The following is a 17,565-nucleotide window of genomic DNA, read 5'->3' on the forward strand; positions in this document are numbered from 1 at the left end:
ACCTGACACTGTGTACACTACCAGTCAAAAGTTTGTAAACACCTTCTCATTCAAGGGTTTGTATTTATTGTAATGATTGTAAACACTGTAGATTAATACTGAAGACATCAAAACTATGAAAGAACATATATGGAATTATTGAATGAACAAAAAAGTGTTAAACAAAGCAGAATCTGTTTTATATTTTAGATTCTGTAAAGTAGCCCCCTTTTTCCTTCATGACAGCTTTGCACACTCTTCGTATTCTCTCAGTCTGCTTCATGAAGTGGTCTCCTGGAATGGTTTCTAATGAACATGAGCCTTGTCAAGAGTTCATTTGTAGAATGACTTGCCTTCTTAATGTGTTTGAGACCATCAGTTGTGTTGTTCAGAGGTAGGGTTAGTACACAATGGAGAGCCCTATTTGACTACTGTTGTAATCCAGATTATGGCAAAACCAGATTATTTCATAGTTTTGATGTCTTCAGTATTAATCTACAATGATGGAAATAATTACAATAAATAAAAAACATTGAATGAGAAGGTGCATCCAAACTTTTGACTGGTAGTGTATATTGAATTATCGCCCAGCCCTAACTAGACCCCCAATCCCTGTACCTATGCAGAAGCCTACATCCATAATGTAACTACACATCAAAACCACTCAAACCACGAGCTCTGTGATTGGTCTGTTGGGTAGCATCATATGTTTCGTATTCGCATCATCTTGTCACGTTATTCAAACGCTGATTCAGCGACTGCACGCTCCTCCTCCTCTGATGTCTCCTCTCTTATCTCCTTCTCTAATCGCAGTATGATCACCTACTGCTCCACATTTAACAGCTCCAACTCCAACTACAGATTCAGTTGCCATGTTTTCCAGAAATTAAAGCGGCACTGGAAACTGGCGATGTGAGGAGTATAGAAATCACACTATCAATGCAAGAGTGATGCATACACTCTGACGTGCAGGTATGCTGTGCTGCCGATGGCGCTTAAGTATGAGATTCACGTCGGCACAGTTTTCAGTGTTGTGCAGAACTGATCCAGATTTAACTTTTGGTCCAAGCTCCATGTTGAATCCTCGACAGACAGTGCTCTGAGTGCTGCACTGTATGGCCCTGATGAATGAAAACAGGCTGACAGGTCACATGACTCTGTGTCTGTCTGCCACCTCTGCAGCAAGGCAAGTGGTGCAGAGCTGGAATTAAAACTAATGGCACACTCCTGACTGATCCACACAAACACACACACACACACGCACGCGCGCACACTTTGATGCTGTGTTCTGGCTGAGTGCCTGTGTGCTGCTACATTATCTAGCAGAGCTCTCCTCTGTCCTAATTTCTGAGAGAGAGAGCGAGAGAGAGAGCGAGAGAGAGAGAGAGAGAGAGAGAGAGACAGAGAGAGAGAGGGAGGGAGAGAGAGGGAGGGAGGGAGAGGCGGTTTGGAGAAGAGGGAGAAGCTGCAATTTCACAGATCTTGTTTATATAGAGAACTGAAGGTTAGATCTTGTTTCTGTGTGAGTGAGTGTGTGAGTGTGTGTGTGTGTGTGTGTGTGTGTGTGTGTGTTGTATTTTTTAGAAATGAATTCCTGATGTTTTTTATCTGTAGCTGCTGCCAGCACAGAGGATTTGATGCAGTCTCCCTGAAGTGATGCTATAAATATTTCTCCAAAACAAACCTTCCCATCCCAATAATCTGTGATTCATGAGCACGTGTCGCTCGTCTCCACTCAGATAATCATCCAAGAGACACAGCTGAGATAAAACAAGTGATTCATGTGAGTGGGATCATTTAACAGCAGAGACCTTGTTGTTGTTGTTCACTTGTGATTAATGCATTTAACATCGATTAGACTGCAGGCAGGCAGAACTCAGTGTGGCTGGGATATTGTAACAGCAGATAAATTAGGGTTCTGTTTAGAGCTGGGCGATATGGAAACTTATGTTATCAGGATAAAATATTTCATATCAGTTGATATTGATAATTATCACGATAAATATCAAATTATTACATTTAAATGTAAAGTCAGTTTTTTGCTCCTGAGTGAAAGTTGAAGACGGTTTGTTAGTTTGTATCTGGATTTAGTTTCTGATGAACTTCTTGAATCCATCTTTTCTGACGGTGCTAACAGGAAGCAGGTCTTTAATGGAAGATGAGGTTTTTGTAGATTCCTATTTTTCTCAGATTGAGGTAATTTACATAATTTGATTAAAATTTACAACAAAGATAAATCAAACTGTATTCTATATCAGTTCATAGAGTATTGTTTTGAGTTGTGCTCTCCCCTTTTAGATTACTAAGAGTTACAGGCAGAGTGTTGTTGTTTCCCACAGTGCAGTGAATGCATCAGTTATTCAGTGTTCAGTTATCCTACGGTTGCGGTGGACATTAAAGGTGTTCACAGCAGAACTTATCTCTGTGCTCTTCCTTTACCCACATCCTGAAAGTAGATTTAATGAAGTGTGTTAAGTTAATAGTTAACACAGAGTCAACTCAGTGTCAGACTAACGACTCTGCTTTGAGCTGCTAGGTTTGAGTTTTCTTCAGTGTTGCTGTTGCTTGTTTCAGCTGTGTTTACACTCCGCTCCAAACATCTTTAAGCCCCGCCTACCTCTCACCCTGCGACTTGATTGGCTGTTCAATGCTGTCTTCTTCTTCTGTTTAATGTTGGGTGGCAACTAGTGTTTAAGGCTCATTAGCGCCCCCTCCATTTTAAGTGGCCGGGTGTGTAATTACATGTTTATTTATATCAAAATTTTAATTTTTAAAAATATTTATATCGATAAAAATTATAACACAACAATTATCATCATTGATTTATCACCTAGCCCTAGTTCAGTAATGAACTTGATGCACAACCATGATGCATATTCAGGTTTCATGGATATGCATACACTATACCTCACTCTATGTGCTAATTTATTCTGTTAGAAATGTTTGTTTTGAAATGAAACACTGTTTTAGTTTGAGTTATTAAAGACATTATTCATGAGCTAGGTGCAACTGGATCAGGCAACCAACAGTCCACTCATGGTGAGCTGCCTCTGAACCCTGTGACACCAGAGATTAAAGGTGCTCCAGCTCATTTATGCAGCAGACCTTTTGACGGTTGGAAGACTACCAAACAAAGTTAGAAGGTCTGCGGTTTGGTGCCAGAGTGTGTGTGAAAGTGATTAGATCAGACCCTGATTAGACTTACTGCTTTGCTTAGCAGCCTCTGACATCTGTGCACAGACATGTTTATGAATGGGGCACATACTATATGTGGCCTTGAGCATTTGAGTGGTTGAGTTCTTGGTTACCAAAGAAGAAACAACAAGGAAACCCACATCTGAAAACAAGCTGCGTTTCCCAGTAAAGTTCCTGCAACAATCCTGGCTTCTGTTAAACTTGCACATTCTCACTGGGTGACTTTGTATTGTTTGGCGGTATCTGGGTCAGAGGAAAGCTGGGTTGATCTCTGTCTGCGAAAGGCGTTTCAGAAAGCTGAAAGAGGACTTTGTGAGGCAGGATCAGCCGTGGAGACTAACATGTATAAACACAGTCTGTGTATCAGGGTGTTTCTAAATCCACTGCTAATATATTACTGCATCAACAGAGGAGGAAGTCTCTACGGTTTCTGATATGATGGATCTACCACAGTTACATCAGAGACATGCTGCGGAAATAATCTGAACCGTAGTGGTTTGCTGCTATTTCATCACAACAAGAAGGAACTATAGCCTGTATCAATAATGGACGTAGTATCCGTGACGTCACCCATCTGTTTCTGAAGCACTGTTTTGAAGCCAATCGTTGGCGGGAGCCATATTGGAAATGTTGAACTCAACCTAACTTCGTCCGAGCTAGTGTGAGGTAAAGAGGCGCGGCTTTAGACATTTTGCTAACAGCTACAGTGTTCCCGCCTGTCAATAGAATCAGCCATGCCCTTATTTGGGCAACACTCATTATTTAATATCGAGTAATAAAAAAAATTCACCCCCCGATAGAGAAATGAGCTATTCAGACCTAAATTGTTTTTTGAACCAGGCTGTAAACATGTTTGTTTCTGCTGTAAAGATCGTCTTCTTTGAATGGGTGTGTATGTGGTTTACAGTGTGTCTGCAGCTAGCCTCAAGTGGACGCTCGAGGAACTGCAGTTTTTAGCACTTCTGCATTTGCTTAACATTTTAAGCCCAGAGGTTGCTGCTTGACTGCCACGCACTTAGTCTTTAGCTATACATGAATGTAAAGACCTTAATTTCATTTCACTGCTCAGTTACAGCGTTCATAATGTGAGGGACAGGTGTTGGAGGACTCGGTTGTCTCTCAATCACAAAGTTTACAGTTTGATCCCAGGTCCCTTTGGCAAGACACATGACCGCAGACTCCTCCAGGATGCTACCTGTATTGCAGGAGACCCAGCACTGTTGACACTTTCACATGCTCCCACATCACCATTCAGACTTTCCTTTGTAGGATTTGCCCGAGCCTCGTTACAGTACCTCTCACTTTTCCATCCATGTGTCGGCAGGTCTTAACCTCTTGGACTCTGAATCAGAGCAGCAGAGCCTAAATTAGTGTTTTTGTTTATTGTGATGTAATTTCTTGGGAGTGTTTTTAAGTGCTTCATGTTCCCTATGAACCAGAAGGCTTATGTAAGTCATTAAATTAGTCTCCAGTTATTGTGCTTTTTTATTTGAGCAGGATTATGTAAAATAATATAGTCCTGTGTTGCAGCTGTAGCCGTCTTGTGAGTAGTGTCAGATGTTGCAATAGGAGCAGCCCATTGTTAAGCACACATAATGAACTGCATCATTAACACACATTTAGTTTTATGATACATAAGATTGAAACTCTCTGTCTCCATCCAGAGCTGTGTGAATTGTATTTTTGATCCATTTTAACAGGTTTACACAAACGTCAATCTCAAGTAGATACCCGAGAGAGGTGCATTTTCATCAGCTGTGGGATTATCAGAAGGACTCATGTTCCTCTCTGCCCATTACATCACATGCGAGACATCAGATCAGAGAGCTTTAGTGGAAACTTGGTTGCGTGTCTGTACGAGTGGACATACATAAATATGTATTTGCTGTGACTCTTTCTAGACGCTCACACTGTAAATAAAATGTATTTTATAAAAGATGTCAGACAAAGTAACAGAGAGGTGCTTCCACAGCAGTGTGTGCCTTTGTGTCAGTGCTGTGAGGAATCAAACGTATCCACAGTGTGAGTGAAAAGAACAGAGAGGGAGCAGAAGAAAGTACATGTTTTTGTTTTTTCATCTTATGTGTCCATCTTTCCGGCTGTACACCAGTGTTCTGTTGAATTGTGCTTCCTACCCAAACGTGATACTAAGCAGCTCATGTGCTTGCATAGTGCCAGAGTCCTGGGTGCATTATTTGTTAGTTTATCCATCTACTATATCAATCAAGGTACATTTCCCAGGTACATTGGTCTGGGTATCATAGTAGAATAGAAAAACATGCTCACCTTTCTCTTCAGGTTCACCTGTAATGAAAAATATTACTGAATAGATAAAAGTGACATCTGCTTTCATTCACATTATGGTGACAGAGCAGCCAGAAACCCTTATCTAATAATAATAACAATAACGATAACAATAATAATAACAATAACAATAACAATAACAGTAATAATAAATAAATACATAAAACCATAATAATACATAAATACAAGACATGATTATGATAGTAATATAAATAAATAAATGCATACAATAATAATAATAAATAAATAGATACAAATATAATGATTATGATGATGATAATAATAATAATAATAATTATAATAATAATAATATTTTTATTATTATTATTGATATTATTATTATTATAGATCAATGCATAATAATAATAATGATGATAATAATAATAATAATAATAATAATAATAATAATAATAATAATAATAATGATGATGATGATGATGATGATGATGATGATAATAATAAATAAATAGACATAGAAATAAACAAAATAATAATATTAAACACAAATAAACACATAAGTAAATAAAATAGTAATAATAATAAATACAAATATGATAATAAGAATTCTAATAATATTTGTTGCTGTTATCATTTATATGTCTCTTTTCTGGGTCACAAAGTGTGTTACAAATAAGAAAGAAACTAAAAGACAACATAAGAGAAATGTGAGAAAAACAAATGACAGGAAATAAAAAAATGTTGAGGAATAAAAAAATAAAAGGTAAAAGATTAAATTAATCAAAAGAGCAGAAATATATATAATAAATAAATAATACAAAATTAAAACATCTAGAATTATTGAATAAAATAATAAAAATCTTGCCAGTGACACTGCCTGAAAAGTAATAAAAACCTCTTGATTAAAACACACTCAGGTGACATTTCATAATGTCACTAATGTCATTCCCTCCCATGCGATCACTCACAGTGAATATCCCTGAATATGTCCCGCCGTATTCTCACCTCCACTCACTCCAACTTCACCCCAACCGTTCACTTGAGGGTTGCAGGAGAAACTCTGGATACTGTCAGGGGGAAACATAACAAACCTAACACACCTGGACACATTCAGGGAGTTTTAATGGTTTAGTTTGAGAGCAGGATGAGTCACCTGTGAGCCCTTCCACACAGGTAACCACGTCTGTACTAATGTACATGTACTATTTACATTTTCAGATGTTATCTGTCGTTCTTAAGCCAAAGATGAGAAATAGAGTCCAGAATGTGAACAAAGAGATGGATGGATGGATGGATGGATGGATGGATGGATGGAGAAGGGAAGTGTAAAAGTGAGAGTGTAATATCTTTGTCTGAGTTCTTTTTCCTGGCTCAAGTCCTGCTACGTAACCTAGCAACAATGGCCCACTTTGTAAAATGAAAAAAACAGGAAACACACACACACACACACACACACACACACACACACACACACGCACACACACACACACACACACACACACACACGAGTACAATCACACAAATAGATATCAGTAGGCTGTACTGGCTCTGTTTGTGATGACAGTGGAACAAAGGAGAGAGAAAGAGAGAGAGTGTGTGTGTGTCTTTCTAAACTGTGTCCACCATTGTAAAGTGTTTCTGTGTGTGTGTGTGTGTGTAGTCCTCCTCTCCTGTGCCTTGCTCATGGGTTCAGCAGCCTGCAGAGACAGACCCACTCGACTGTGTGGGATGAGTTTTTGGTGGAAATTGGGTCAATAAAAACGCCAGCCCCCCCCCTCTCTCCCTCTGTCTCTCCCCCTGAGCAGATGGAGCTGGTCTAGTGTAATCTCCTGCCTCCTGTGGATCTGTGTGTGCATGTGTAATTATAGCTTACCTTTATGGCAGTGAGGCCTGCAGAAAAAAAAACATTAGCCTGCCTGCACAGAAACTGGTTCAGGCCTCTCTCTCTGACTAACAGCAGGAGCTCCTCTCCTCCTCCAGTCCTTCAGTCCTTCAGTCCTCGATGTGGTTCAGATCTCTCTGATGGCAGAGACTTAGAGAGTCAGCGTGTCATACTTTAAGTAATGAACGCGTGGATGTGTGTGCTGCAGTGGTCAGACTGGTTGTTGTTCCTTTCTGGAGGCAAACAGGATTTAATAGCAGGTGTGCGTCTGTGTGTGAATGAGTGTACAGTGGCTTAAATCCTGCATCAGCGTGGCAGATGGCCCTGCAGGATAATGATGCACAACTCTGTGTATATGTGTGTGTGTGATTGTGTGTGTGTGCTGGTACAGTAGCAGCAGTGTAAATCTGCTGAGCGATGAACAGATTAATCGGAGCTGGTTTGTGGTCAGCTGATGGGTTCAGAGGTGATGGTTTTAAGGGTGTGTGTTTGAGGTTCAGCTGAGGGCCAGCCAGCTCTTTTTGTAAAGCACTCTGCAGTCATCCAAACACTCCTCTCTCTCTTTTAGCTTTTCTTCTTCAGTATCCTGTGGAGTCAGACTCTTGGTGCACACCAGGAGAGACTGTCTGTGATCTTAATCTGATGTGAATGACGTGTTCAGGAATATTGAGCTACATTTAAGGGAACAACTTTTGCAGTTGATGCGGATGAATCACGCCGTGCTCCGAGATGCTCTTGTTGATTTTAAAATGATTTTACTAGTTTTTGAGGCGCTGCATGGCCTCGCACTAGACTACATCTCAGAGATGCTTTTAGTGTATGAACCAGGAAGTCCTCTCAGATCCTCTGGCTCCTCTCTAGGTGATCCTGAGAGGAGAACAGAAATAAAAACATGTTTCATAGCTGTGATTTAAAAGAAGATACTGATGCCTGTTTTATTATTTTATTAATTTTAACTGTTTATTTATTTTTTTGTATTTTTTCATTTATTTATTTTAATTTATCTACTCAGTTTTATTGATATATTTAGCCTTCATTTTAGTTTCAACTCTTATCCTTACTCTTTACCATTTACATTTTTAATATTAATTTGACGCTTTCACTTATTTTAATTACACATATTTTATTGTTGTCAGTGTGCATCAGTCTCTTTTTTATAACCCGTATTGTTTTTTAATATGTGTTATATTATGTATTTTATTGAAGCATTTTATTGCTGCTGTTGATTGATTGATTGATCCATCATCTGTGCTTGTTTAGATCCAGATAGTAGAGCATTAGCATCTCAGGCCTAGAATAATAGTAGAAGAACCTGATCAGGGTGATGATGTTTGGCCCTTTAAGCCTGGTTTATACTTCTGCTTTGACCCTACACAGCAGTGGAAAAACAGACTTTACTTGATGGAACGTGCACATCCCTTCTTGTCAGCTCATGTGTACAGTCATGGCCAAAAGGTTTGAGAATGACACAAATATTACATTTTCACAAAGTCTGCTGCTTCAGGGTTTTTAGGTGTTTTTGTCAGATGTTTCTATGGTATAATGAAATACAATTAGAAGCATTTCATAAGTATCACAAGCTTTTATTGAGAATTACACAGAATTCATGCAATAAGTCAATATTTGCAGTGTTGACCCTTCTTTTTCAAGACCTCTGCAATTCTCCCTGGCATGCTGTCAATCAACTTCTGGACCAAATCCTGACTGATGGCAGTCCATTCTTGCATAATCAATGCTTGGAGTTTGTCAGAATTTGTGGGTTTTTGATTGTCCACCCGCCTCTTGAGGATTGACCACAAGTTCTCAATGGGATTAAGATCTGGGGAGTTTCCTGGCCAAGGGCCCAAAATCTTAATGTTTTGTTCCCCGAGCCATTTTGTTATGACTTTTGCTTTATGGCAAGGTGCTCCATCATGCTGGAAAAGGCATTCTTCATCACCAAACTGCCCTTGGATGGTTGGGAGAAGTTGCTCTCGGAGGACGTTCTGGTACCATTCTTTATTCATGGCTGTGTTTTTAGGCAAGATTGTGAGAGAGCCCACTCCCTTGACTGAAAAGCAACCCCACACATGAATGGTCTCAGGATGCTTCACTGTTGGCAAGAGACAGGACTGATGGTGGCGCTCACCTCGTCTTCTCCGAACAAGCCTTCCTCCAGATGCCCCAAACAATGGGAAAGGGGATTCATCAGAGAAAATGACTTTACCCCAGTCCTCAGCAGTCCAGTCCCTGTACCTTCTGCAGAATATCAGTCTGTCCCTGATGTTTTTACTGGAGAGAAGTGGCTTCTTTGCTGCCCTCCTTGACACCAGGCCTTCCTCCAAAAGTCTTTGCCTCACTGTGCGTGCAGATGCACTCACACCTGCCTGCTGCCATTCCTGAGCAAGCTCTGCACTGGTGGTGGCCCGATCCCGCAGCTGTAACACCTTCAGGAGACGGTCCTGGCGCTCGCTGGACTTTCTTGGGCGCCCTGGAGCCTGTTTGGCAACAATTGAACCTCTCTCCTTGAAGTTCTTGATAATTCGATAGACGGTTGACTGAGGTGCAATCTTACTCGCTGCTATAAACTTCCCTGTTAGGCCCTTTTTGTGCAATGCAATGATGGCTGCACGTGTTTCCTTGCAGGTAACCATGGCTAACAGATGAGGAACAATGGTGTCATGCACCATCTTCCTTTTAAAGTGTCCAGTCACTCAATCATGACAGATTGATCGCCAGCCTTGTCCTCATCAACACCCACACCTGTGTTAATGTGTGTGACACCTGTGTGTCATTGAAATGATGTTAGCTGGTCCTTTTGTGACAGGGCTGAAATGCAGTGGAAATGTGTTTTTGGTGATAAAGTTCATTTTCAAGGCAAAGAGGGACTTTGCAATTAATTGCAGTTGAGCTGATCACTCCTCATAACATTCTGGAGTATATGCAAATTGCCATTATAAAAACTGAAACAGCAGACTTTGTGAAAATTAATAGTTGTGTCATTCTCAAAACTTTTGGCCATGACTGTAGTTAAGTATCAAAGTTCTGGGTTGTTACTTTCTACTTTGGAAAAGTCTCCTGACTTACTTAGTTGTTCTGCAGGTTGTCTTCAAAACCAAAGCGTACACCCCCTGAGTTTTCACACTACAGTTGTCTTTATTTTGTTTTAACGAGTACTGAGAGGAAGAAGTTCTAATCAGTCAGAGTTAGTTTCACGTGTGTTCTGTCAGGTTCTTCAGAGCAGCTTTATTAAACCAAGCCAGCATCCCTCAGAAGTCCTGCTGCTCCTGTGAGAGGTGGTTTTTAAAGCTCATAAAGAACTTTCCCTAACAGAGAGAGTTACCTGCTGTCTCTCCAAACACAGAGGTCATGTGACACAATGATTTTGAGTCGTATCTTCATGTATCTTGTTGTTTTTTACTTTCCCTGCCCTTGCTCTAGTTGCAGAAGTCCTGATGCTGGGTTTGCAGTCTCACATGAAAGCTTTGACCGTGTTTTGGACTCAGATTCAGGACTGACTACAACAGCATGGAGACAGATTATCAGAAAGCACAGGCTCGAATAACAGACGAGTGAAATCAGCAGCTGAATTGAAGTGAGCAGAGAGGACAGGAGTGGGAGTGAGACATGTTCGTACAGAGAGAGCTGAGAGGAAGTGAAAGAGAGTGAGTCAGAGAGTGTGTAGGGAGAGAGACGGTCAGCCCTGCCTCCCTCGCTCCCTCCCTCCCTCTCTCTCTCTGTCTCCCTCCTTGCGTCAGCAGCAGTTAAAATGTCGGCTGTGTAGCTCGTCCTCTGCTCTGCTTTCTCTCCCTCTTGGCCATCTGTCTGTTCTTACCACAAGAAGAAACCACACTCTTCCTCTCTCTCTCTCTATCTCTTTGCCTTTTTTTTTTATACTCTCGTGATTCTTTCTTTTCTTTCTCGGGATCGCTGGATCAAAGCTAGTTTTGTCAAGTGTTTTTCTTCAGAGCCATTGCTCCTTGGGGTTGCTTGGAGACAGAGGAGAGAGGTAACGTTACAGTTTCATGTCCTCTGTTATTATTTGAATCGCTGCCGGATTTCATCTACGACCAGAGTTCGGTTTGATTCAGAGTGAATGGAGTCGATTGAAGAGCGGATGGCCGAGCCTCTAACCAGTGTTTTTCTGAGATGTGAGAGTTACTCTGTTTGTGTGTGTGTGTGTGTGTGTGTGTGTGTGTGTGTGTGTGTGTGTGTGTGTGTGTGTGTGAGTGTGAGTGTGTAGTTGGGTGGAAAGCTTGTAGCAGTACCTAAAAGTGCTGTGAGCTTTGTAATCCATCTGCTTCTTACTCCATATATATCAGCAAACTTTATCAGGCTGAAGCTTGAAGGATGAAATTCAAACGAACCTCATAAACCGCCTCTTAATTCACGTCTGTGCTCTGCCATGTATTTTTATTTCAGCCACAAAAACTCCCTCAGAGTCTGAAGTGTACTTTGAAGGGACCTGGTCTGAGTCAGGGGGGTAAATGATTGGATGGGACCTGGTACACGGTGTATCAGGAGGTTAATCATCTCACAGGATGTCGTCTCAGTGACAGCTATTCCACTTTTGATTTACAGACACTTAGCTTTTACATCTTCATCATATTGCTGGAGCTCAAATTGTACTCCTGTTCTCACTCATGGCTCAGACTGATCTGACTTTTAGAAACCTGCTTCCTCATCATCATCATGACTGTTCAGCCTGTGCCGTATAATTTCCCCTGTGACTCTGCGGGACCTGAACCGTCATCAGGGTTGTAATCAGGCTCGTAGCTTCAACGGAAAGTCTTGCTATCAACGGTGAGCGTGGAGTTTGGAAGCTGTGGTTGTGTACAGAGAGGGCATGGAGGAAACACTGTGTGTGATTGCTCTGTGGGAGGCGTAGGATTCAGAGCTCTTTGGAGCCAGAACCTGAATATCACTGCAGACAACGCTTTTGGATGTTGGATCAAGCAGCAAACTCCGGCTGTGAGAATTGAAGCCAATGTGGAAGTGTTAAAAACTGCAGTTCATTGAGTTTCCACTTGAATCCACATACACACCAATTCAAAAGAGCAGCAGAAATAAGCCTGGTTCAAAAAATCCACGTAGCTAATTTCTCTATGGGCACACACTGTACGGGGGTTCAATTTTTTCTTAACGCAGCAATTTCAAAGATATATAGATTCCGATTTTTTGCCCAAATAAGGACATGACTGACTTGATTGACAGGCAGGAACACTGTAGCTGTTGGCTAAGAGGCTCAAACCCCGCCTCTTTACCTCACACTAAGTTAGGTTGAGTTCAACATTTCCAATATGGCTCCCACCGACGATTGGCTTCAAAACAGCGCTTAGAACAGATGGGTGACGTCACTGATACTACGTCCATTATTTATACCGTCTATGCTCTGTACATGGGGCGCATGCTTAGACTGCTAGGCCAACGGCGCCCCTAAAGAAGTCATTTCTGAGTTTAACTTCACAACTTTAAATCTAATGCATCATGTCTGTAAAAAAAGAAGGAGGGTAGAAAATGAGAGGAAAGCAGACGGTGTAGGTTAAATAAAGTTTACACAAAGACTAGCTGTCCTCTTTGGAGCTCATTAAACATCTGACTCATCCTCTTTGTCCTACTTTTTATGGAGAGGAAGTTAAAAATAAAGTTTCTTCATCGTTCAGTTTGTCTCTCTGCAGGACTGTGTCACCTTAAGTGTTTAAATTAATCACGCTAGTTTCCTCTTCACTCGACGCTCACAGATCTCTCCACGCTGACCTCTAGTCTTGACTGCTGCAGCTTCCTCGTCCTCGCCGCCTGTCAGACCGCATCGTTTGGAGCGTGCGTGAGATACAATAGCTCTGTTTTTAGAATGAGCGAGCTTAGATTACCTGTGAGAGCAGCTGTGTTTTGACAACTCAGATCATTTACCTTCAAAGCAATAAGCAGATTAGCACACACCCAGTCTATGTGTGTGTATGAGTGTGTATGTGTGTTTCTTAGAAAGGATCTGTTTGACTCTGACCCACTTAGAGAACAGTGCTTATCAGTGCTGAACTTCTCTCCCGGGGAATTCTGCAGATCTTCTGCAAATTTGGCCGTTTTTGCTGGTAATTGATAAAATTATATAAAGTTAAAACATTTTCAAAAGCTGAAATAATATTTTTGAATTTATCAAGTGTAACATGTCACCACATTGCATTGCAAAACTATGAGCTTTAATCGGGGATATCAATAAGATCCTCATGCTAAAAAATCAAAAGACAAGCTCACCTACAACCTCTGCTCCTCCTCCGCTGCTCAGCTTTGGAGATCAGGTGTCTCTGTGTTTTGTAAAATCAATTAAACAAAGTCTAGACGTCGTTTATCTTCCTCTCCAAAAAAGAAGAGGGTGAGAGAGAGAGAGAGAGAGAGAGAGAGGGGTATTTGAAGTGAGAGACTGAGAGAGTGGGTGTGGATTAGAGTCAGGAAGTGAAACTACTTTTTCGGTGTAACTGTGTGGTTCACACTGACGCCTGCGTAACACAGTGACCTCTCTAACCTCCTCAGATCCACTTAACATACGAGCCTTCTTTGCTGACACAGCTGGATCCAATCTGGTGTCAGCGTTCAACTATTAAGGAGTTACATTTGGGTCCCTTGCTTCCCTTATTCTTTAAGGTGGTTCTTCCTCTCGAGCAAAACTCGGACACAACCTTTACTCAGTACCAAAACAGCAACTGGATCTCAGTGGATCCAGTCCCATCTTACAGACAGGACTCAGTCTGATCTCATCTTAATCCACCATGAGCAGAGCACTTTGCAGCATTTAGCAAGTTACAGTGGCAAGGACAAACTTCCTTTAACAGGCAGAAACCTCCAGCAGGACCAGACTCATGTTAGACACACATCTGCTGAGGCCGTGTTGGAGAGAGGGATAGAGGGAGAGGAAGAGAGAGAGAGATGATAGTGGTGAGATGGATAGTAGTAGTTGTAGCAGCTGGAGTCTGGCACGTCCACAACAGCAGAGATCCAGAGGAACCTACGAGAGAAGGGAGCTCAGGGACTCCAGAAAGGTCTATGGTTAGGAACTTTAATGGGACAGGAAGAGTTAAAGTAAGAGACAGGCAGAGAGAGGAGAGAGAGGGAAAGACAGGAACCCAGTGTGTCAGTCTAAGCCTATAGCAGCATAACTAAGATCTGGTCCAAGCCTGATCCAGCTCTAACTAGAAGCTTTATCAAAAAGGAAAGTTTGAAGCCTACTCTTAAAAGTAGAGAGGGTGTCTGCCTCCTGGACCCTGACTGGTAGATGATTCCAAAGAAGAGGGGCCTGATAACTGAAGGTTCTACCTCCCATACTACTTTTAGAGAATTTAGGTACGATGAGCAGGCCTGTATGTTGGGAGCGTAGTGTTCTAGAGGGGTAATAGGTCACTATGAGCTCTTTAGGATACCAAGGTGTCTGATCATTAAGAGCTTTGGGAACACGGTGAACAAAACATGCCCAGTCCAAACCACGAAGCACAGTCTGTGTTCACATAGTGGGCCCCAGAAGATCCCATACCATCAAGTTCTATATTAGATAATAGAGGTGACTGAAGCTGATGTGTCACTACGTCTGGATAGCACCTGACTAAACACTTGGGGGTCAGTCTGAGCAGTTGGTCTTGAGTGTTAAACATGACTATAGACGGGTTTATAAAGGAGATCATTTAAAGTAAAGACTCTTGAGGTTACCTTGTGTGTCTTTTTAAGACCCTGAGGGGCTTAACAAAGCCTCAGTATTTTACAACTTGGGGATGACAGCAGGCTGGGAGATTACACAAGTCAATCCAGGCTGTCCTGGTCCCTTACGCCTGACCTGTTGTGCTTCCATTACACATACGACACTAATGTTTAAAGTGAGGCAGTTGTGTCAGATGCAGTTCGGATTGGCGAGGCACCTAAGGAACTTCAATGGCCTTCAGGAAAGGTTGTTGTTTGGGCAAAGATAGTGACTCAGAGTCAGTTTGTGTTACAATCCTGTGTTTTACTCGTTTGTGCACCCTGACCTGCTGCATTCACACACTTTGTGACTTCTTCGACTATGGTACACATTATCAAATGCAGCTCAAAGTCGAGGCACGCCTAATACAACTCCCAAAAGAGTTAGAGATCTAGGTTACTCGTTCCATCAAAGAGCCTGTGAGGTGGGTGCTGTGCCTGCATCGGACTCTGTAGCTTCCCAGGCCCTCTGAGGACCCGTCACACCCCCAGCTGGTAGACTGAACGTCAGGTGACGCGAAGCAGCAGAGACACAGCATCCTGTGACCTTCTGTTACAGCCCAGAATCAACAAAACTCTGCCTCTGGAGTTTGTTTGTAAGGTTTACCTCCGTCTCTCTCCCTTCTCTTCAGCTTTGACCTTCATAAGATAATAAACGTGTGTCTGTGTGTGTGTGTGTGTGTCTCAGTGTGTGTCAGTCTGTGTATGTGTGATACAGCCTCTCTAGGTCACTTAGGGATGCATGAGCTCCATCATGCCCTCTTCATCTCATCATTTACATTCTGCTGCACTTTTCCTAATCAATTATTGAACATACACATTTACACTCACACTACACACACACACACACACACACACACACACACACACACACACACACACACACACACACACCTACACACACACACAAACACACACAAAGGGCAGTAAATGACATGTTGTGCATTCATGTGCATTCATGGAGACTGATCTGCTTTCTGAGAAAGGCATTTTCTCTGATCTGTCTTCTGGTCTTTTGTGGTTGTTATCGCTGCCCTGGAGCATGCGTTTGTCTGTGTGTGTGTGTGTCTGTGTCTGTGTGTGTCTGTGTGTGTCTGTGTGTGTGCGTGTGTATAACTGTGTTTCTTATATCCTAACATACCTGCATCTCTCTGCAGCTCTGTTGGTTTTAATGTGTTATTCTTTGGTATTAAGTGAATTTGTCTCTCCTCACGCCTTTCTAGAGAAACGCGGTGACAGGATGCCTTTTCTGCTGCACTGTGGCAGATGTGACCCAATTGTGGTTGAGTGGGATGTGTGGGTGTTTAAATATGTGTGTGTGTGGGCAAGTCATTTTCGAAAGGGGAAGGAGGAACTGTCATGTCCTCGCAGTTTGAGAGAGGAATCAGAGCGATGCTCCACAGATGGGAGACACATTCTGTTTCTAGATGTTTAATATCTTAAATCCAGCGATGACAAGTGTCAGCTTTTTACGTTCAAACCCGTTTATCAAAGAAGGTTTTTAATCCCAGACTAATGTTGTTGTTTGATCTGAATGGAAAAAACATGCTTTATTTTTAAATATATGGACTTTATCTGCTGACTGCAGAGGACAGCATGCATCAACAGAGACAGATACTGAAGCTTTAAAATAAACTCTGAAATATGGAGATAGTTTTGTGTTTAATCAAACTATTTCACTGAATACATTTGAATGAAACATAAAGTGTGAGGCAGAACCCAAACACAGACTGAACTGACCCTTTGTGTATCACGTCAGTAGACCCACGAGAGGCCACTTCAGCTACAGGAATATAAAGGGGACTTATTCAAATCCAACAGCTTTCCAACTTGTCATGAATCAGTTCTTCCTGAGGCTCCTCTGAAGAACTAGAAATATAATATTCAATCAACATAATAGACAACTCTCTGCAGGACCCCACTGCGGCATTAAGGCCTCTTCATCTGTCCCTATCCCTCTCTCCAACACGGTCTCAGCAGATGTGTGTCTAACATGAGTCTGGTCCTGCTGGAGGTTTCTGCCTGTTAAAGGAAGTTTGTCCTTGCTACTGTAACTTGCTAAATGCTGCAAAGTGCTCTGCTCATGGTGGATTAAGATGAGATCAGACTGAGTCCTGTCTGTAAGATGGGACTGGATCTTATCCTGTCTTGATGTTGGGTCTTTGTTATTAATAGAACATAGAGTACGGTCTAGACCTGCTCTGTTTGTAACATTTGTTGTTATTTGGCGCTTTACAAATAAAGATTGGTTGATGAATCCAAACTAGTCGTACATGTCTGCGTATATTTTGCTCTTCCTAGTGCAGTCAGAGGTTTGAAACATGCTGCTTGTGCTCGTGTTGGTCTTTATTGGGTCGTTACATTACTGAACATCAGCATTCCTCTTGCTTAGTTGTCCTGGTTGACAGCAGACACCAAACAGAACAAAGACGTGCCTATTTGATCCAAGTCGGTCTGACAGGCACAGTTATATCACATCATCTATTAGAAGTTCCTGTCAAGCCTTGAAGTCTATCACACCGGCCTCTTTAATAGATGGAGTTTCA

General features: G+C 41.8%; 1 protein-coding gene across 5 annotated transcripts in view; it reads left to right on the top strand.

Moving 5' to 3' along the window:
- jmjd1cb (jumonji domain containing 1Cb) overlaps positions 1-17,565 on the top strand; it is a 142,639-nt gene that overhangs the window by 76,763 nt on the left and 48,311 nt on the right. Inside the window, exon 1 of one of the 5 annotated variants that reach the window (XM_034708695.1) lies at positions 11,057-11,306. The exons of 3 other annotated variants lie outside the window; for them this stretch is intronic. The gene's annotated coding sequence lies outside the window, so the exon portion shown is untranslated. Of the gene's footprint in view, positions 1-11,056; positions 11,307-17,565 lie in introns of those variants that run through there. One more of the 5 variants, XM_034708696.1, reaches the window with a different exon arrangement.

Source organism: Notolabrus celidotus, chromosome 18 (assembly GCF_009762535.1).
Source record: "Notolabrus celidotus isolate fNotCel1 chromosome 18, fNotCel1.pri, whole genome shotgun sequence".
Classification (NCBI taxonomy): Eukaryota; Metazoa; Chordata; class Actinopteri; order Labriformes; family Labridae; genus Notolabrus; species Notolabrus celidotus.